Source organism: Drosophila suzukii, chromosome X (assembly GCF_043229965.1).
Source record: "Drosophila suzukii chromosome X, CBGP_Dsuzu_IsoJpt1.0, whole genome shotgun sequence".
NCBI classification, from domain to species: domain Eukaryota; kingdom Metazoa; phylum Arthropoda; class Insecta; order Diptera; family Drosophilidae; genus Drosophila; species Drosophila suzukii.
The window spans coordinates 11,223,863-11,246,852 of NC_092084.1; the positions used below are offsets into that span (position 1 = coordinate 11,223,863).

Sequence of the window (22,990 nt, forward strand, 5' to 3'; positions counted from 1 at the left end):
CGGTCACTTTTCCTCGAGGTGACAGTGGGGTAAAATGAAAAAAGTATATATTTTTACGGGTGCTCCCAGCAGCCAAGGCAACTGAAATGCGTAAAGGATAAAGCCTTCGCAGGAGACACAAATATGGGATTAGATGGGAAAAACCCTGCACTGCAGACGCCAAACAATTGCTGTCCTTTGACTGTCTTATTAAAAAAAACAAGTACATACAGTTCAGTCACAAAACAAACAGAAAATACACTTAAATCTATTATTACATAGGTATGCTTTTAAAATAAAAACCATTTTCCCACAGTTAAATTTTCAATCACTTTAATATTATATGATTTTTATTTAAATAACAAATAATCTCTCTCAAAAATGTTAGTCCAAATGATTTACCTTATACTTTTAAATAAAATGTTATATGTTTTCCTTTTGAATATACACCCTATTATTTTTTTATTTTCCCACTTAACTTTTTCATTTTTCTCCCGCCTTATTTAACTTTCATCTTGAGCAAATACTGCAAGGTGCAATTCAGTCCCTCATCACCAGCAACATCATTATCATCGTCATAATGCCTAAACCTCATAATAAGCCCGCTTTGTTGTTGCTGTTGTTGGCGCACTGCCGCCTGTCAAAGTCAATTTGTCTCAACTGTCACATCAACATCTTCAACAACCCCAACAAAAACTGGGGAAACTCAGGCTTGATAAAGCTTGAACTAAGGAAAACCGAAGAATAACACTTATAAAAGACGTTTTTGGGATATCTAATATTTATTTTCGTAACTTGGAATGGAATTTGAGTTGTAACATAACCATTAGAACACATTCCAGATCACTTCCGTTGTAACTGAAAGTTATAGATCAAGAACAATGCTTATGAAACACATTTTAAGAATGTCTAATATTTCCCATTTTGATTATTATTATTCTTAACTTGGAAAGGAATTCGTTTTGTAACATTAGCATTTTATAATTTTCGGATCCCCTGAAACATATAATTATTTTCAAAGCATTCCAGAACACTTCTTTTTGAACTGAAAGTTATAGATCAATAGAGAGATTATTGTCGAAAGGGAAAGCGGGCTTTCATTTGGAACCTTTTAGGAATATTCAGAAAGGGGTTCTTAAGGGAGCTTCGATCGCGTGTCCTTCCGACCCCCCCTTCCCCCTCTTTTCGATTGCCCCCCATAAAAGGTGGCAGATGCAAAACGAAGGACTGCAAAAAAGAACTCATTTCGCATCGGCGACAAGTGCGCGAAAAAGTCCCGAAAACGCAACGGACAGAACATGTGTCGCCCCATCCCCCTTTTTTTTTGGGATATATATATATATATATGTATATGTGCCGACGCCCCTGCCCCTGTCCTTACCCCCTTTTCGGCACTGCCATGTTGTCCTCGGTTATGTCCGATGGACGCGATAACGGCAAAAACGACGCCGGCTGCTCTCCGCCTGTGTCAACGTTGTCGTCATCGTCGGGGGCTAATAAACTCTCCCGTTTAAGTTGTCCCATACCCTTTATAGAGGTGTTTTGACGCACTGGAGATCTAGCATCTCATATGGAATACTAGTTAATAGTACCGAAGTACCAAAAGTTTTAATCCAGATATTGTAAACCTTGCGATTCTTAATATAAGTTGTTATAAGGGATTGCACAACATTTATATTATATTTTCTAAAGTAATCCTAGTTCCTTATGTATTCAAAAATATTTACAGGTAGATAGTATATCTTAAGGTGTTCATATTTAAGTGGTTCCAAAATGTTATTGGTAATGTTTAATATAAGTTAAAAAGAACATGTATAATAATACGTATATATCAGTTTTATACATTTGGTATATATATGATAATGTTATTATGACAAAGCCTTAGCCACAATTACTTTTTATAGAAAAACCATCCTTAAAGAAATAGAGGAAGTTTAATATGATGATATATTGTATTAAGCTATACTAAATATTCCCATTTTTTCCTTCAATCGCCTGGTGAGAGTATTTTAAACTGCCCACCCCGAATACATCCTTACTTCTTTTTTTTTTGGCTGTTTATATTTTTTTCTTCCTCCCGGAAGTGCGTGCGCCTATGTGTATGTGAGTTTTGTGTGCAGCAAATAACAAATAAAATGTCCCAAAAAACACCAGACCAGAATGCAGCAACACGGAAAACGAGCGCGAAAAAATGCCCAAAAAAAAAAATATACAAAGCTCCCTCCCCTCTGATGATGTTGATGATGATGGCTGATGAGCAGGGACCCCCGTAACCCCCGTGGCCCCCGCAACCCCTCTCGTAACCCCCTTTTTCGAGACCTGGCCAGCGCGCGTTCCACTTCACAACGCACGGGAGCAAGAAGAAGAGGGTCAGGATGCAATTGCAGTCAACCCCGAAAAACTCAACGAGCGGCAAGAAGAAGAGGCGACCGAATTGCCAAAAATTACCAAAAAATAAAACTAAAATTCGAGGGAGATATTGGTGAAGTCGAATAAGGGAATACTCTATATAAGATCTCAAAACAAAGTACCAAAAAAAAATTTCATATAAATAAAGTAGTTCAATAGCAACAGCAAAAATATATAATGTTAAGTTTAATAATTATAAGTGACCTATATTTTAACACACTGCACTCACTAGGTATTGAACCTCGGACTTCTAGGGATTTTTTCAGTACATTAGTGGTTTTAAGTTTATTAACGAACTTGGTCACACTTTTTCCTTAAATCCAATAATACCAGCATTAACTCAACCTAATAACTTGAGGTAACACTAATCCTTTTTGGCATATCCTAAGTGCATCGAAAAAGTGTAAATACCCTGACGAAGGACTGCAAATAAAAACAGGACAAAAAACTGCAAGAGATATACAAAATACCCGAAAAAGCTGGCAGAAGAAGCAGAATAAGAGAAGTGAAATATATATAAATAAAATGTGAAGTGGCGGTTGGAGGTAGAAGGGGTCTCCATTTCGTCCTGTTTCGTCCTGTTTAACCCTTTTTCGCACACCGAAAAACGCTACACGAGCGAAACACGAAAATGTGTTACAAACCAGGGGCATTCCGCCAGGGGCGGGGTTGCAAAAGGGGGTCTATATATGCTTTGGAATGGGGCGACCAGACAGACTGTGCTCTTTTTATATATGTTATTATATTGGTTTCAACTTGATGTGCTGCCTGAGTTTTGCTGAATTCTGCTGCGTTCATGGAAGTGAGTGGTAGGGTTTGGTTTTCTTCTTGTTTTTTTTTGTAAGGTTGGTTTGGGGTGGAACTTTTTTCGGCACTCAGATTTCGCCAACGTTTAAGGGGGATTCTAAGGTATGGAATGCAGTTGGCGACTGTGAAAATTCCTGGTAAATTGGGTTCATTACAATTTGGCAAAATGCGACGATAATAAGATAAACTTAACTTGTAAAGTTCAGAAATATGAGATAGTGTTCTTTTTTTGCAAGTTTGGTGGGGGTGTAACTTTTTTGGCAATTAGATTGAGTTCATTAAAATGCGCAAAATCTATCAATATTAATTAAAAGATTTTAAGGGTCAGTAATATGATATAATTTCTTGAGTACTGCTGATGAAATCATTAATTATATATGAAATATAGCCAATATTTAGTAATTAAAATGGGGAATTTAAGACAAATTACAAGGGCAAGCTGCATTCACTGAAATTGGGTAAAGAGAAAGATATTTAGGGGTGAGGTTTTTCAGATTTTGAGGGTTAGCACATGCACTGCATTGCAGTACATTGCCAGGGAGGGGGTGGTAAATGTGTGGGGAGGGGTTTATAAAATGGGACAAAACACACACAAAAAATTATATAAAACAGAGCGGGTCGAAATTGGTGTTGATATTTCTCATGGTGCCACCATCATCTCATCATCATCATCATCAATGCTGCGGTGAAGGGCTACCTCTTCACGAATATAAACCCCCGGGACCTCCGCCCCTGAAACCCCTTTTTCGACTGATTTTCTTTTGTATTTTTTGGTGGCTGCTTTTACTTTCTGCATTTGCTGGCGGCGGCGGCATCTTCGTTTTATTTTTATGCAATATAATTCGCAGACCTCCCAAACCTGCCCCCCTACTAAAAAATATCCCCCTCATTTGCGACCCCTTTTTGCCCTGCCTGTTTTGCCACCCCTCTTGCTACGCCTCTTTTCCTTTTTTTTTGGCAATAAGCTTTTTTTCTCAAATGCCGCAGGGTTGTATTTGCATTAGTGCTCGATGCACGTGACGTGGGGCTATGCATTTTTTACCCTCATTCGCATTTGAGACTTTCTTTTTTTTTTGGTTGTTTTCTATTTTATAGCTTAACTTTGAAGCTTTGCATTTGATGGGTGGATGGGTCAATTTTAAATGAATTTCTAATGAGCAAACGTCTGTGATTAAGGACTGCATTTTCTGTTCGATTTTAACGGTGGTATTTGGCTGTAGCTATGGCAAATTTGATTCATGGCTAAAGGGTAAAAGTTTTTATAACCCTAAAATAAACTTTCCACTTTTTAAAATATCATAAATATATCTACCTATATTCTTTTAATTTTTTAAGTATTCTCCAAGTAAGAAAAATATATTAATGAAGGCCGTCATTTCCACTTTACGTATTCATCACTTTTAGAATACATTTCTTTTTATTCCCCTCAAAGGACCTTCTTCCTGGTTCCATTTCTTATCCCATCTGCAAAATCTTCCCTCTCTGTTGCTCTTAATTTGTTTTTGGTTGCCAAAATGTTGCAGGTGGCAATGGAAATTTGTCGAAAATATAAATTTCATTTCACTTTGAATTTCGGCGCGGCATTTCTTCACAGAATGAGAACCCCTTGCGCGAAGACCGCCGATCCTTGGACCCTGTTTCTGGCCATATTCCTGCTTCCTTGTTCCTGGTTCCTTGACCATCATTATTATTTTTGGCCAACATACACACTCATACAGTGTGTTTGTCTGTTGGCTGTTTGTCTGACTACGCTTTACGCTCTAAATACGCCAAAGATAATCAGCGAAAACAAACAGACGGAGCAGGGAACGGCGACAGGGTCAGGTGTATAAATTGCACAAATATATACCCATTTATGTATGAATGTGCTCACATATCTCAACATATATATATATATATATATATATATATAGGGGTTTTCAAGGAACAGGGGAACTCCATGGCTCGTTGGCTCTACTGACGTTTTTTTCCCACTTCATGCACTCGCGTTTTTTGGGTTTTCGGCTGTTGGGGTTGGTTCTCTGTTGCGTCTGTTCGGTTTTTAGGGTCCAAAAATGGTTCCAAAGGGTTACGAAAAAAATTAAAAAAGAAAAAATAACAGATCTATTCCAGAAATATGAATACATCTTGGTCTGTTCGATCATCAAGCAAGGGGTTAAATATATATTATAAGAAATATTAAAAAATAATATGGTATTCTACTAAATTTACCTGAAATATAACCAAAAACAGAAATACAAATGTTGATTTAGTGCCCTTTAGCTCTTCTTTTTAACTTCCTTTGCCATAATTCCAATTCCTTGAGGTTTCCCCCTCATACCATTGCATAATAAAAGAGCAGATGCAAAAAAAGAAAAAAAACTCATAAGTTAAAAAACGTGTGGATGATGACGAAACCTGAAACTGTGCAAAAATAAATGCAAAATGTGGAAAAAGAGCAGAGAAGAAGGGGGCCAGAAGAAGGGGCCAGAAGAAGGGGGCCAGAAGAACGAGAAGAGCACGCTCTAAAGATGTGAAGAGGGGTCTCCGCAGGAAGATGGAAGATGATGCTGGCGCATTGCGGTAGCATTGATTTAATCATCATCAATTATATGCAGCAGCAAGTTAATATAATAAAAGCTTCTCGCCCAGAGATTCCCCTCATACATACATACGTATACGTATTCTTCGTATTCATCCCGGGCCTTATGTATATGTTCGTTTCCTCTTTTGGGGCCTCCAGTTGTTGGCGCTTAAATGCAATTAACATAATGACAAGCAACACTTGTGCGCATGCGCGCATTTCACTTCGTTTTGCCGCAGAAAGAGACGGACGCACACGGTGCGAAAGAGATGGACTGAGGCCGGGGCCCCTTGCTGGCTGTCAATAGTGCAAAAGATAATAATATCATAATTGATCTGTGGGGGGAAATGGAAAACCGGTAGCCAAAGGCAGAGACAAGGATCGAGGTGGCTTAAAGGTTGGGCTAAGTGAGGGAAAAGGGGCTCAAAAAGTAGGGTTGCCATTGGGAAGTTAGATGCAGGTCTCCTCATAAATTTGACACTTGGCAACTCTGAAATATGACTTAAAATGCAGGGTTTTTGGGGTTTTTCGATAAATCAGCTCTTAAGTTGCCTAAAAAAGTATTTCTTAGACAAGGATCGAAGTGGCTTAAAGGTTAAGCTAAGTGAGGGAAAAGGGGCTCTAAAAGTAGGGTTGCCATTGCGAAGATACAAGCAGGTCTCCACATTAACTTGACACCTGGCAACTCTGAAATTTGACTTAAAGTGCAAAATTAACTCTTGGGTTGCCTAAAAAAGTATTTATTAGGAAAATCTAACATAATTTGTTAGAATAGCTCTAGATAATAAGTCATTAAGAAGAAGTATTTATAATAATCATATGTTTTTTTAATACATTTTAGAGAACTCTACTAAATTACCAGTTAAATTGAATGACTGCCATTAAGAAACCCATTGCCTTAATGATCTTTAATTAAAAGGTATTTACATTTATGGCTTAGAACAAAGGGTCTTTTATTTCCTGTGCCATTTAGACCATTTGATACATGTTATTTATAGGGTTTCTAAGTTAAAAATCCCTCTTTCGTGTCAAAACAACGATTAATCATCCAAAATCCTCGCCTGTTGGGACCATTTAAGTGTGCTACATAAAAATCCACGGCCAACATGCATACCCTTAATCATATAGAAAACGCAACTGTACCACACACACACACTCACGCAGCTAGCTTAGAGGCTAAATTGCCAAAAAAAAAAAAATAAATACCAAAAAAAGAAGAAAGAAACTCAGTACAGGCAAAGAAACCAACAAAAGCTGCATCAGGCTACCAAAAAAAAAAGAATAAAATAAAACAAAAACAAACACAAGCCCGACATAGAAGAAGAAGCTGAAAATTTGAACCCCTTTTTATTTATATAGAAATGTTTCGTACATATCTTTATATATATATATATATTTAGCCGTGAGTGTGCATCGAGAGGTCCTTGCACAAAAACCCACACACACACAGGGAAAAAGTCCAGAAGCAGGACGGCGCTTGCACTTGGGCGGACAAGGGTTAAGAGGGGGGTTAGGACTGCAGCGTCTGATTAATTGAAGTGCGAGTTTCGGCGAAATGCGAAAACGAAAAGAAACGAAAAACGAAAGCGCCGCCAAATTACATTTTCCCCAGCTCACATCCCATTTTTCAGATCCCTCGCACCACATCTAACCCCCTTTTCAAAGCCCCCCTTACTACGCCCCACGCCCCCTTTTTACAACCGCAAGTTGCCCGAGCTTTGCTCGCCTTTCTTGTTGTTTTTACTTTCCCTGTCTCTTTCTCCCGCCCCCTATGCCCGTCTCTTTCCCATTTTTGTATACCCCTCTCTGTCTGCGCCCATGTCCTGGTACATTTAAAGGAATTTTTTTGTACTTTTCCTTCCCTTTTTTTCTGCCACGTTCTTGCGCCCATGCACTTATTTTGTCAAATGCAAATATAGACGTTTATATATCTCTATATATATATATATAGATATTTACATATTCCAGACAGACAGAAAAAGAAGTATACCCCAAAAAAATACCAAATAAAAAAAGACAAGGGAAAACTTGTTGAGGAAATCTAAAAATTTTGTTTAATTTGCTGCACTTTTTTCCGACAGACAATCCAGCCGGGCGTATGCGTAATATTTTTGTTATATGTATGTAGTTCTTTTTATATTGGCCATTTGCCGTCTGGATTATATTGATTTGTCTAGACTACGGCAAGCCAAGCGCCAAAAATCGGGTTGGGGAAAGCTGATACGGCTTGGGTATAGAATATCCCATATTTTTATGGGGCTTTCGGCACTAAAAAAAATATGAGCATTATATTTTCATATTTTCCAATGCTGGGAAAGGTTTTCAGTGCATGTTTTAAATAAATATATGGAATATATATGTAAATATGTAAATAACTTCTACCAATTTATAATTATATTATATGATTTTTATTACATTGGGAATTTAATAAAAATATTAGCCTAGTTTAAAAATATTAAACATAATATATTGGTATTTATGCAGTTTATAACTACTTTAATATACCTTTTCCACTACTATTTGTTTAGGGTTATTTTATATTTATTTGAATATATAAATATAAATATATAAATAAGGGAATAGCCTCTGTCAATTTAAATTAATATTAAATAATCTATATTATATTTGGAATTTTATATAAATACTAGCTTAATTTAAATACCTAGTAAGTATTATATTTCTGTATTAAGGCAGTTTATAACTACTTAAATATTCCTATTTCCACTACTATTTATTTAAGGCTTTTTAAGAAACCTACTCATAATTTTTTGCTGCCGCTCATTAAAAAACGTGTTCAAAATTTAAATACAACAGGTGAAACTGTGTAGCACATTTGCAATTTTTCAGAACATTAACCGCCATTAATCAATGGTTGCCCAACCCAACAAACAATTACCAGCACTTAAGTATTTTGGGCTCCAAGGAACCCTCTCATATCTTGCACTTTATTTGCACTTTTTGCACTGTTTTTAGCACTTTTTTTTGTGTACCTTTTGGGCCATTTCAATTAATTCTGCTCATTTATTCGAGAGAGAATCCGTCCGCCAACAATGTTGCACCTTATTCAATTGCCGCCAAGTGCAAAACAAAAAAAAAAATATAAAAAAGATGCACAAACAAACAAAAAAAACAAAAAAAAACGCACGCAAGCCATTAAAAAACGAAACAAAACAGGCTGACTTGGGGCACTTAAAACACCCGAGACCCCATAATGAGTTAATAATTTCAGCCGCTGGCAAGTCGACCGGCAGTTGCTCATTAGTTGCACTCACAGAGGCACTCACACTCGCCGCAAATAATTAGAAAAAAACCCACAAGCGAAAACTGTTGCACATAAATGCAAAAAAAAAAATACCAGAAAATAAAAACAAATCGCACACAAAAGGCAACGCAATTACGCGAATTGTAATGGATTTTTTTTTTTTTTTGCCAACCAAAAAGGTAACTGAAAATGAACGTTTAGAATATTCCTATAAAAATCATTTCAATCAACCTGGTTGCGCCTGCGCTTTTGCAAACAAAAAAAAAATGTTAATATTTCGAAAGTCAAAATCAGGGAAACCATAAAAACGGCTCTCAAAAGCCCCCCGCCAAGTGCAATGGGAATCGTATTCCTAGGGACCCCCATTTCTTATAAATATTTATAATCGCGATAAAGCCGGAGAGACAGCGATGGGAATGGGGATAAAACTAAGTAGCCAAGAAGCTAGACAGTGCGTTTCGGCTTGTTAAGGCTAGGTAATGTATTTCAATCAGCGAACAAAGTTGGTTGGAAAAATATAACTAAGAAATGAAAGGAGCAACACATTGTATTATTCGAGTATTTTAAATATTTACATAGGAGTATTTATAATCCCATACTTTTTAAGGCCCTTTATTTTCATTTTGCGTCTAATTGTTTAATAAAATAAAATAGTTGTGTAAACTTTACCTAAAGTCTGAGCTTCTTAGTTTATTTTATAGATTAGATTATTAATTTTAAAAGATTTTGCTATCTTTTGGATATTTTTCATATAAAAAGCACATGCTATCAACAAAAATAATATAGTCTAAAAAATAAACTAGAGAATTAGAAAAATATAACTAAAAATCAAGAGATCAAGCATTATATTATTCGATTAATATTAAATATTTACTTAAGAGTATTTGTATACCCATATTTATCTTAATTTTGCTAGGCTTTCTTAAGAAACAAATAGTTCTATAGTCTTATTCATCAAGTTTTAATACGAAGTAAGTATAAAAAATCTATCTACCTGCTTAATATTTTTTTATAAAATAATCATGATTAGCTAAGCTAAAAAAAAGTGGAGAGATGGCGCCTCTGATGGCGCCGGAAGTCCAGAAACTTTTTCTTCCCGGTTCTATTTGCCGACGACTTCTACAACTGACCCAGCACTTAGTTAACGCTTTTCTTTTTGCCAATTTATTGATTGGCTTATTCTTTACTTTTTTTTCTGTCGATTTGGGCATTTCTTCGTTTTTTTTTGCCCCTTGTTGTGGCCCAGAAAAATGCATTTCCATTTCACATATTTGATAACATTCAGCAAATTTCTCTAAAAGCGCATCCGGTTCAAACGGGAAGTGCCACAGTCATCGCCAAAAGAGAGGTTGATAAAAAAATAAAGTGGAAAGGGCGACAAAATATAGAAAAACTGTTTCGTGGATTATTAAATTCCTTATAAAACTATACAACTTAGATTCACACTACTTAAAACATTTTCCACAGTCAGTAAACATATTTTAATTATATTTGAATGGACTCGTTTAGATTTTTAAGTTTTTCCTCCTGAATAACTTCGAAATAAAGTCATATAAAGATTAATAAATCAACTTACTTGATAAGAAATACCATAATACTTCTTTCAAATGAATTGAATTCCCATTTTTTTCTAGGGCTTTATAAGAAAAGGTCTTCTATAATATGCCACTAAAAGCCTTACAAAAGTTTTTTTAATAATAAAAGCTTTTATATAATATTTTTTATATTTAGTTTCCTAAGGTTGCCCATTTTGTCTAGGGTTTTATAAGAAAAAGTCTTCTACAATATGCCACCGAAACCCATAAAAATGCAATTTCTTCTTTCTTTAAAACACAAATTACCTCTTTTTTTAATCAAGGCTTTTATATTTTATTTTCTGTACATTTAGTAACTTACAGTTGCAATTTTTCTAATACTTCCCAAGTGTTAAACAATTTTGGCCAAACAAGTTTTTGTGTAACACTTTCCTTTCCTCTCACTTCACACTTTTGCTAAAAACGTTTGTGGCCAAATTCGAACCGAAGAGAAATAAACCAACTTAACACTTTTATTATCAAGTAGCACTTTGTGTCCGATTTTTGGCCCACGCCAAAAAAAAAGCACTTGATACGATAATATCGAGAGGAAGTGCGAAATAAATGGTTTAAAAAATGGTGTTTACAAGAAATAGTAAAAAAATAGTAAGAAATAGTTAACTTACCATAAACGCCAAACACCGCAGTTTCAAAACGTTGTTCTCGTTCTTGTTGTTGGTGTGTTTGTTGTTGTAGTTGTTGTTGTGGTTGTTGTTGGTGTTTTGGATGAATTTCTTATGGTTGTTGTTGCACTTGCTGTTTGCATTGAATTAAATTTGACTTTTCTTTGATGATGTTGTTGTTGTTTATTTCCACTTTCCTTTTGTTGTTGCTGTTTTTTCTCACTTGGAAAAAATTGTTGTAATTTTGTTGAAATAAAAATTAAGGTGCAAAATAGGAGAAGTTTCCTTTAACACAACCTTAGAGCATGTTTTTTATGTGGCTTGCGTTTTTAGTTAAATGAAATTGTATGTTTTTTTTTTTTTGAAGATGGACAAAAAAAACACAAAATAATTGTGCGGGGAGCGCGCGGGGGGAGGGGGTGTTCTTTTATTTTAGGCTTTTGTTTGATTTCGAAAAATGCTCCAAGTCCAAAAAGTTGTTGTAAGTTTTTCTAAAGTTTTTAGCTTCTGGTTGTTCACACACACACACGTGGAAAGCCGCCTTGAGTTGTTGTTGTTGCATTTGGTTGTTGTGGTTGTTGTTGTTGCTGTTGCTGTTGCTGTTGTTGTTGTTGTTGCTGTTGCTGTTGTTGTTGTTGTTGCTGCTGTAGTTGTTGCCTCTGTTGTAGGTGTAGTTGTTGTGGTTGTTGCATTGTTGAAATACAAAAAAATTATGCTTAAGGATTTTCTTGCTTCTCTTGTTGTTGTTGTTGTTGTTGTGGTTGTTGTTGACTTTTTTTAAAAACTTTTCGCTGTTATTTTTCTTTTTTTGTAATATTTTTGTTATTTTATAATAATATATTTATAAAACATTTTTGTTATGTTTGAGTTTATGCCTGGAGAAAAATATAAGAAACTTGTGTTAGAACCGAAGCACTTGAAAAAAAATTCCAAAAAAAATTTGAGGCGAAAGTGAAAAAGACAATGAAGAAATCTGGAGATTGAAAAAAAGGTTTTTAAAAAACACACACAATTCGAAAACGCGCGCGTTATAAGTTTAGAAAAAAAAGGAGAGAATGGTAGATAAACCAAATATTTTTTAGTAAATATCCCTGGAATTTAGGAATATTTATCCTATTATTATTATTATTTTTTGTAATATCTTTGGCTAGGGCTAACGAAAATAAACACGAACGAACGTATGAAAGTGTCTGCAAGAACTGCAATCGCATCGCGTGTGAAATCTCTGCGAAAGTCCAAAGCCGACAGAGCTGGAAACCAAAAAGCCTGGCCAAAAGCCCAAAAAAAAGCAACCAAAGAGCATTGGCGTCGGCAGCGCGGCGGCAGCGCAGCGGCAGCGATGCTTCGTTTTGCCGAGTGATTCCCCTTTGTCTATGTATGCGAATGCCCCCGTGCATCGGTGTGTGTGCGTGTGTGCTAAGAGCGCCGCACGCGCTTCGCAAAAGAGCAGCATTGCGAAAAAACGCAGCGAAACTGAGTTGAGCCAAAGTGCAGTGCTCATTTTCGCATTCGAGTCACATTTCTCTTTCACTCAATCGCAGAAAGTGCATGCTCTCTTTGGCGCGCTCTCTTTGCAGTGGACAACGCGGCGTATGCGTAATCTAAGCGAATGCAACATATCATTCAGAAACACACACGCACACACTCACACACACACACCGTCTGCCATATGTTTCGCCTTTCTTTTGGGGACTTTCTTTTGGCCAAAAATAATGGTAAAAAATATCCAAGTGCATTTAGTTCTTGATTATAATCCTTAATGTTCATATCAACATAATTATTGTAATTTTCATGTCCTTAAATGTCTTTTTAAAATACTGATTTATTCTCCTAACTCAATAATTTCAAAACATTTTCAAACCATATTAAAAAACAATCTTGAATTTTTTGTTCTTATGTTAACAAGAATTTTCTTTATATTTTTAAAATGGCATCTTTATATCTTTGAAATGGAAATACCTTTCAATTTCACTCTATAAAGTAAAAAAAACATTAACAACTTTATAATTTAGATCTTTGCAAATGTAAGCACATTAATTTTTTGGTAAAAAAAAAACCGTACGTTGATTGACAATATCAATATTAATTTATCAGTATTATAAATATTAATTTTATAATGTTTTTTAAAAACACAAATTAATCAAGAACATTATGAAGGAAAAGAATTCAACTATCTATCATAACTCGAAGTAAAAAAAAAAGACATTTCTAATTTATTCAGAAATTTTAAAATTAAACTCTAACCTAAATGCTTCTCCTATAAACATAAGCTGTTATTATTTTTAAGACACTGTGAACTTGCTTTCTAATATGCACTCAAATGCAGCTCAAAATAAATTAAGCAACAGCTATACAAAAATCCGTCGGCAAATTCTAAGCTGGTTTTTAAACTGTCTAAAGTTCAGTTCTTTCATTCTCTTCGGAAAAAAATGGCACAAGTCTACACACTTCTTTTAAGCGATCTTTAACATACTTTTTTTAAGAGGTTTTAGACAACACTACAAACATTTGTACCTTTACAACACTATCAAACAGTACTTGTAAAACACAAAAATTACAAAGTTAAAATAAACTTTCAAATAAAGTTTTTAAAATGATATATGCAACACAAATTATTTTTGGATGGTTTTAGTAATGGCTTCGCGATGGTGTTTATAAGACTTTTAAATGATCCCTTAAAAAACACAAAATTTCCCTTTATGAAATAATATTTTCTGATTAATGCGTCCTTTGGGCTTTTTTATAAACACTGCCAAGTGATCCTTAGAAAACACATAATACAAAAATCCTTTTAGCTTTTCAACTATATTTTCGAATAAAACATGTTGTCCTTATAGCGGTTTTGATAGGCACACTTTTTCATAAACACTTTTATAGGAAACAGCTTTTTCTTTGTGAAAATTAAAAATTGTTAGGGCTGTTTTCACTTGTGATATATATTTTTTTGATACAAAAAAAATAGTGAGCACTGGAAAAAAATATGTTTTTACGCGGCGCGATAAGAGATTTTTAACTGGGATATTTTAGAGGGAAATTTGAAAGGGGATATTTTTGAAAAGGGATATTTTTGAAATTACTTTCGACGCAGGAAAAAGGTATGAATGATTTCTTTTTTTTTTTGAATGGTGTTTTGGGTGTTGAGTTGTGGTGGTGTTGCTGTTGTTGCCGCTGTCGTTGTTGCAGGTGGCTGTTGTTGTTGTTGTTGTTGTTGTTGTTGCAGGTTGTTGTGTTGCAGTTGCAGCTAGTGGGTGTTTGGTGTGTTTGATGTGTGTGTTTTTGTTAGCCGAGACAGAGAGAGAGCTGTAGCTTTTCTTCCGCGGACTGCGTACGTGCGCGACAACGTGCGGATCTGTTATGATTCAATACGTTTTCGATACGTTTCGTTTACGTTGCCGGACCGCCGATGACGACAACAGCAGCGGCAGCGCAGCAGCAGCGCCAGCAGCAGCAGCAGCACACTCACACACTCGCACTCACACACACTCGCTCACACACGGAATGCAAAAAAGAACGCAAAAAAAAACGGCTGAAGAAGCGGTCGCAACTTCACTCGAATTCGCGAGTGAAAACTTCGCCAAAAGAGCGAAAAGGCCGAAAAAAAGAGTGACTATGGAAAAAAAACGCATTGCATGTGTGCGGGCAGCGCTGCCCATGGCGACAGCGACGCCAGCAGCGGCCGCAGCCACTCTTGCAGTTCGCGAATTTCTCTCTCTTTTGGCCTTCAGAGAAGCCACTTTTTTGGGCCCAAAGAGAGAGGGCCCAGAACTCTGGCCAAGATTGAGTGGAAGTCCGCCACGAACATTTTCAAGATCAATGTGTCTTGGCAAGGGAGACGGGAAATCTTTTTAGCCACATTTTCCAGGATGTGTTTTTTGGGTATTTTCTTGGTTTTCGAAAATAACCTTTGAAAATCCCACTGAAAAATGTTTTAAGGAATTTTTTTAGGTTTAAATTTAAATTTTAAGTTTTGAGGACTATTTTTAGAGAATTTTTTAAGGACTTTTTTAGAAAATGCTTGGGGGACTTTAAAGATTTTTTAAATTACTTTAAAAAATTATCCTGATTTTTCTGTATTGGGTAAAATTAAAAAGAAAAAATCAGAGTTAAGTCTTAAGTTTTAACAAAGTTTTAATTTAAAAGATTTAAATATGTATGTATTAACAAATGTTTCAAAAACATATTTAAAAATGTCTTTATTTAATTATGTCAAATCTATAACTATCATTTGTAATACAACTTATTTGAAGTTTTACCATATTTTGAAAAGATTTTTCAGCATTTTAGAAAATTATTCTAGGTATTCTAACCAAAATCAAATTTTAATTAGGTCTAATTAAATTATCAATGTTATAGGATGCTTTTAGATTCTCCCACGTTTTTTCAAAAGTTATCTTATTATTTTTAAGCAGTTTTGACTTACTAGAACATAAGAAAAAAATTTAACATTTTTTAAAATGATTTTATAACTAAGCAAAAAAATCCTTCAGTCAATCCTCATAAAAAAACAGAAATTGGAGAATAATATAATGAATGAAAGAGTTTTTTTGATTTTCAAATATTATTTGGAACTGCAAATTGCGTTACTTGAGCTTTGGAGATAATGGGAACCTCAAACTTTATATCAAAGGAAGTGATTTAAGATCCATAAAGTAATCATAAATTTAAATTAAATTGTACATGTAACCGATTGAAATAATTAATTTTTAAAAGAAAACATATCAATCCAATTAAAAAACCAAATTAAAACGTAAAGTGAATAATCTAAAAATAATTTATAGTTTTTGGAACCAATTAAAGGATCTACAAACGCCATTTCTGGAAACTTGAACACGTTTCTAATTTTTAGCAAAAAAAAAATTAACTAAAAAATGTATGTACACAACTGGCTTCTATTTGGTTGTAAGATGTTTAAGCCAGATAATAATAATGTTCCGTTGGCAAATTAAAACTGTTTAATTACACAATTGCATTAAAAAAAAATGGTTTTAAGCACATAATTCCAAACCATTTCACTAGTATTTTTTAACTTAAATTTGGTTAAATAAATTAACAAAAATAGACACTTTTTGTAGAGCGAAAGAGAGAGCGGGGAAAGAGAGGGGGGAGAAAGAGAGGGGGGATAGAGAGTTTTGCGTGGATGATCGCATTAAAAAATTTTGCAATGATTTGCTTTTCTATTTCTTTTTCGAAGCACTTGAAAAAAAAGGTGAGTTGAATTTAAGAGGGTTTTTGGGTGAATTTTTAAAATATTTTTTCAGTTAATTTTTTTTATTTTTTATGACGATTTTCTGCGTTTTTGCGAACTTTTTGCGATTTGTAGCGATTTTTAGCGCTTTTCACTCACACACCAAGCGACGAGGAGCAAACGATACAGCCGAATGAACGGACCAACTGGCGACTGCGGCGGGGCAACAACGACAACAAGCGGCGGCGGCGACGTCGGCAGCGACGCCGGCAGAGCGCTCCAAACAAAAGCAAACAAAATGAGAAAAAAAGTTCGCAAAAAAAAAGGAAAACAAAAAAATTGGCAACCAAGAAACTACACACACACACGCACACAAATGCTAGCAGCATTGGTCAGAGTTTCGCCAGCAGACAGAGAGAGAGAGAGAGAAAAAGAGGGAAAAGCAGTAAGAGTAAGAGAGAGAGGGCCAGAGAGATCGCGAATTTTTTGCACATCTAAAATGTTGCCCGCAACATGTTGCCAACAGCACACACACACACAAAGAGCATTGAATTCTTCGTTTTTGCAAATTCTCTTTTGTTGCGAATTTCTTTTTTGCCGTTTTATCAGCTCCCGCACACAAATACACCTGCATGGCCGCTCTCTCTCTGGCTGTTCCCCCCTCTCCCCCTCTCTCTCTTTCACTCATCGAGAGATCCGCTTTACTTTTTTTTTTTGCTTAGAATTTGCACACATGGAAGCTTGGCGAAAAAAAAACACATAAATTAAGTGAGCAAAAAAAATGCGGGGAAGAAGCAGCACCAAAAGATAACTCAACAAGCTTTGGCTTTGCAAAAAAAGAAATAGAAATAAAAATAAATATAAAAAAGAATTGAGTGGCATTAAGTTGATTCGCAAAAAATTTTTGCGCGCTTTTTTGGGGAAATAGATGGTTCGGTTCTGTTGAGTGATTAATCACATTTCTTTTTCGTAGATCGCACTTGCAGTTTAACAAGCATTAAACACTGTTAAAAAAAAGAGTTTGAAACTTTTTAGAAGATCACTTAACAAAAAAAGGAAGGAGAACATGCTGAAATATAAAATAAAACCCAATAAAATTTATTAACTTAAAGCTTAACAGACAAATTAAATCTTAGTAATCGAATTATAAATATTTTTTTAACATTTTACAGTTGAGAAATTTTTTAAATGCTACAAAAATACATTTACACCATAAATTTAAAAATTCTGGTCTAATAGACATACTTACATACACTTACATTTTATATTAAATAATTTGACATTTAAAAATTATTAATTATTAATTATTTTGTGAGAAAATTTAAGGTTTAAAATTTAAGAAGAAAATTAAAAACTTTTTTGTTAGAAAATGTAAAATTTAAGAAATTTTATTACAGTTTATATGATTTTTTTTTAAATTTTAAGATTGATTAAATTTTTTTATCTTGTAAAGTAACCTACAACATTACGACCAAAAAAAATATTTTTTTTTAGTTTAAGCCTTCGTAGAAAGTTTGTATTAAATAATTTGACATTTATAAAATGTTATTACGTTTCTTTGTAAAAAATTTAATATTTAAAGAATTTTGTTACACATTTTGTTATTTCTTCTCAAAATTTAAGATTGATTTGCTTATTTTTTGATTGTGTAAAGCAACCTACAACATTTTGAACCAAAAAAAATCGTATTTTTTAATTTTAAACCTCACTTAGAAGTTGTTTTTATTATTACACTTCTAGATTGTTTTTATTTTAAATTTTTAAACTTAAAAAAAAAGTATTTTCCTTAAGACTAATCCCTTAGAAATTTTTCTTTGCATTTTAAAGTACAGTTTTATTAGCACTGTGATCGTGGTACAGCTTAGAGCTTCTCAAACTAGCTTCCCTTTGCAACCCCTAATGATCTTACTTTTGGACTGCCAAACTGTACGGCCAAATTTGAAGCGGCAATAAAAAATTCGTAGAAATTAGCTTGTTGCCAAAAAACCACCCCCACACTTTTTTTGCCTTGTTTTCCTTTTTTATTTTGCACTTTTATCGTTGCTTTTGTTTTTATTTGGAAATTCGTTGTTTGCTCAATAAAATCGAAAATGCGACGACTCTTGGGCGAAAAAAAACGCATTGCTGAGTGGGTGGTGCAAGTGGGGGGGGGGGGGGGGGGGGGGGGGGTGTTTTTGGGGTGGTGGGGGTGGTTTCTGTCTGCACGCAGTCGCCACACAAACACACACAAACATACCCAAACGCACACAGACAGCGGAACGTGGAGAGAAACACTCAAATAAACTGGTGCCAGACATTGACTCCAAAAAAAAACCCAAAAAAAATAGAAAAAAATATACAAAAAAAGGCGACAACAACTCAGCCTATGTTGCACCACCAGCCAAAAAAAAAAAAAACAGCAGAAAAACAAAATAAAAAGCAAAACAAACGGCCCACAGGACGCAATTTTCCACCCACACAAACAGGACTTCGTCCCTTTTCGTCCTCTTCGTTCGTCCTCGGCGGCTTCGTCTTCTGCTTTCTCCTCCTTTCACCGCCTTTCACCTCCTTTCACCCCCTTTCTCCCCATCTAGCTGCCACATCTTCTTCTTGATATTTTTTGTGTCTGCTTCTTTTTTGTTGGCCCTGCGTTGCCAAGGGTTTCCTTTGTTCCCGCGACCGCCCCCTCTCCCTCCCCCCCCGCCGCCCACTTCGGGAACACCCCCCAACCGCCCCCCGCCCCCCCAAAAAACATCCACTCTAAGCCAAGTCTGTTGCACTCACAAAACGACGAGCACGACCCCAAACAAAAACAGCAACAGAAGCAACAAGAAAGGACTCGCCCAGGACAACGAATTTTTTAATGCTCTTACGATTTTCAAGGTGATTTGAAAACTCCTTTTTTAAAAGGCTTATAAGTAGGCTACAAAATATTGGGTTTGCTAAATCATTGCCTACCTTTTGGCGCTTTTACTTTCATAGTAAAAAGTATTTAAGTGGAAATGTTTTTAAAATGTTTTCATAGAAATCTCTAGAGAGATTTGAAATCTTTTTAAAAATTAAGCACATAAGTAGGCTACAAAATATTGTACTTACTAAATCATTGCATACTCTTTGGCGTTCTTACTTACGTTAAACAAAATTTTTAGGTTAATATTTATTTAAAATCATTTCATAGAAATCTCTAAAGGGATTTGAAATCCCCTTATAAAAAGCACATAAGTAGGCTACAAAATATTAAGCTTACTAAATTGTTGCATACCCTTTGGCGCTTTAGCTTTCTTAGGAAAAAGTTCCGAAGTCAAAAAGTATTTAAAATGGTTTTACAGAAAATTACAGCGATTTCAAAGCTGCTAAGAAAACACTTTAGAGAATTTTTATATTTATTTTTTTTTACTTCTTATATTTTTATAATGGAAATTTTTTTTTTTAATTAGTAACCATAGAAACTTACAGTACAAGCTTAAAAGACCACCAACTAAACAAAAATTATATTATTATTATATATTGGGATATGATATTACAATTGAAACAAATAAATAAATATTTAAATTATTATTATTTTTAAGGTAATTTTTTCTTTTAATTTTATTAAACACCTTTCTTTAAAATTGGGAATTCAAATCTATAGATATTTTATATCAGTCATGAAAATTGGAGAAAGGATATCTAAAAAAAAGAAATATTTATATTAGAATCTAAACATATGTTTAAAATATTAGAGAGATTCTAAAGCGGATTACCTAAAGATTGGAAAGCCATTCTTTTAAAATATTTTTTTTAATAATTCTTGTGTAAATAACTTCAACCCATTTAATACATTTTAGAAATATGTATTTAAGACCTCATAAGAAAATATCCTCCTGTTTTTTCGGATTAACACTTGTAAATTACAACAACAACAAAGCCTAATGGACACTTTCGCCTCGAAATTTCAATGTTTTGTTTTTATTTTTGCGTGCGTCCTTTCGCCCGCCCCCTTTCTCCAGCCCCCGCCCCTTTCTCTTTGCTGCCCTTCGACAGCAACAACACAAACAACAAACAAAACAGAACAAGAAAAAGTGAAAAGAAAGCAAAAAGAAAGCGGCGCTTCTTTTTGTTTGTGTTTTCGCCCTTTTTGTTTTGCTCGTTTTGTTCGTTGCGTTTTTGGACTCAAGAGAGAGAGACAGAGAGTAAGTTTCTCTCTCGAATACTCTGTGTTCCACGCTCTTCGGCTCTCTCTTGAGATGCATTTGCACTGCAGGCGCAAAAGAGCGAAAGCGCGGATTCTAATTGGAGATGTTGCCAAAGTTTTCCTTTGGCAACATGTTTACAAATCAAATGTTGCTGGTTTTTTTCTCAAGAAAACCTCAAAAAAAAAGCAGGAAAATCAAAGAAAGTTTTGAAGAAAAAGGAAGAAAAATTGAGGTGCTAATTACGAAACAATACAGAGATTTATTTCCTCCACAGGAAGTGCTGTCAAAGTTTTCCGTTTTGAATAATTTGCTCTTTGGCTTTGAGTTTAAATCATTATTAATTTTAATTTATACTTAAAATTAATTTTGAAATTGCTTATAATATTATTAAACACAAATATTGTTAGCTCATAATCAAAATCAAATTTGTTAAGCTTTTTGTTAAATTTTTTAAGATATAATTTGGTTTTTATATAAAAAATTTTAAAGTGTTGGAAAATTTACCCAAAATTCGTAAAAAATTTTAAACAAATTGTTAAAAAGAATATTGTTTTATAAAATTTTATTAAAAGATTTGAAAGGCTGGTAATTTGATTGAATTTAAAAAATATTCTACTTTTAATCGGGTTTATTATCTGGTTTGGTCAATACTTTAACCATCTTCTCAAGAACCCAATAAGTTTGGATGTCAAATTATGTAGTTAATAGAAATATGCGACTTTAAAACGGTTTATTAAAAAAATAACTCTTATTACACTTTTTTACCTACGAGTGAGGGTTACAAAAACTATAACCAAACGGCCATGGAAAAGGTGTAACTCACCCTTGAATTTACAGGGCAAGAAAACCCCTAGATAACTGCGCCATGTTTTTGTAACTATGGCAGGGCATTGTCGGCCATTAAAATCGAAAATAGATAAATATTAATGGAAGGTAAACGGAATTGAATTACATAAATGATACCTACATATTTAAAAGGAACAAATTTCTTACAGCGAATTTAATTTTTCTTTGAAACAATAAGACAAAGATTTTTTTTTCAAATTAGTTTTAAGAACTTAAATATCATATAATGGATATGTATTTTTAAACATTCTTTCCTTAAATTCCCAAAAAGGGATCATTCTTTTTCGTTTGAAGTGATTTGGAAGGAATTTCTTCTGATGTTCTTAAAAATGGGTTTTTTTAATGTTCTTAAAATATTCTTATCCACGTCATTTCCATCCATAGTAATGTAAAACATCTATGCGGTTGGAACTCGTATTGATGAACCTCTTAATTCCAACCGAGTTTCTATGTTCTAGTTTTTTTTGTAATATGCCTAACAAATATTTGTATATCATATATTTATATATGTATATTATTATCATATTATAATATTTTTAATTTTTATAAATTTCTCTCCATTTAACAAAAGAGAATATCAAAACTGTTATGTTTTATTTCAATTATATTTTAGTTTTAAATATTTCATCATATTCTATTAGATTTTTGTTCAATAATTTCGATTGTGTAAATTTTTAAAAAATATTTTAAATATTTTTATTCCCATTTTTTTAGTTTTAAATTTTATTTTATATATATTTCTAACAGAATGTTAATTTCAGATAACAAGAAAATTAAGGAAAATAAGGTTTCTTTTGAATTTGAAACTGAATTTAAAACCTTTTTTCTCCTCTCCCCTTCTTTCTCTCTCCCCCCTTCTTCCACAGATCAGCTGTAGCGGTAAAAACTTGGCCATAAGCGGACATAAAACTAAAGGAAGGCAAGAAAAAAAACAAGCACTAAAAACAGCTGCAACTCAAGAGCGAATAAAGGTCGCCACCCACACCGCCGCCCGCCCCTCACCACCCCACCACCTCTCTCTCTCTCTTGCACTCTGCCTCTCTTTGCCCCCTCCCACCGCCCACACTGCGTGTGAAAAAGCAGCGCAGTTGCAGCAGCAAGGCAGAGAGGCAGGTTGCTCTCTCTCGCTCTCGCTTGTGGGCTGGACTACGGGCGTTGTTGTTGTTTTGGCCAGCCTAAAAACGAAGATCGCACGTGTGTGTGTGTGTGTGTGTAATGCATATGGCTGACTTGCTGTTGTGTTGTTGCCCTTTTTGCAGTTGTTCTTCTTGTTGTTGCTGTTTGTTTTTATCTCACACTCTTCACACACAAACACACACACATGCAGGCGGCCTATGCAATCGAGCGAATACGAATGATAAATATCATGTGTGTGTGCGAGCGAGAGGTTGTTGCCGTTTTTTTTCTGTTATTTTAGTTTTCTGCCTTCTGCCTTGTGGTTTTTGTTGTTGCTCTTTTCGCCTTCTTGTGCGTCCATTGGGCATTGCATTCATTGTGTGGGTGAGAGTGCATGTGGGCCCGCGTGTGTGTGTGTGTGTTTGGACAGCCTCTCTTTTTAAAAACGCATAAATGTTGATTACACCAAATT

At 34.5% G+C, this 22,990-nt stretch overlaps 1 protein-coding gene across 5 annotated transcripts in view; it reads right to left on the reverse strand.

Annotated features, from left to right (window-relative positions):
- The window catches only part of mamo (maternal gene required for meiosis), a 159,293-nt gene extending 142,693 nt beyond the window's left edge, over positions 1-16,600 (reverse strand). For 2 of the 5 annotated variants that reach the window (XM_036820758.3, XM_036820757.3), the window contains exons 1-2: positions 14,295-14,569; positions 11,221-12,092 (exon numbers count right to left, since the gene is read on the reverse strand). The gene's annotated coding sequence lies outside the window, so the exon portion shown is untranslated. Of the gene's footprint in view, positions 1-11,220; positions 12,093-12,395; positions 12,413-14,294; positions 14,574-16,561 lie in introns of those variants that run through there. The other 3 variants (XM_070997415.1, XM_036820755.3, XM_070997416.1) reach the window with 3 other exon arrangements.
- Between the last annotated feature and the right edge of the window lie 6,390 nt (positions 16,601-22,990).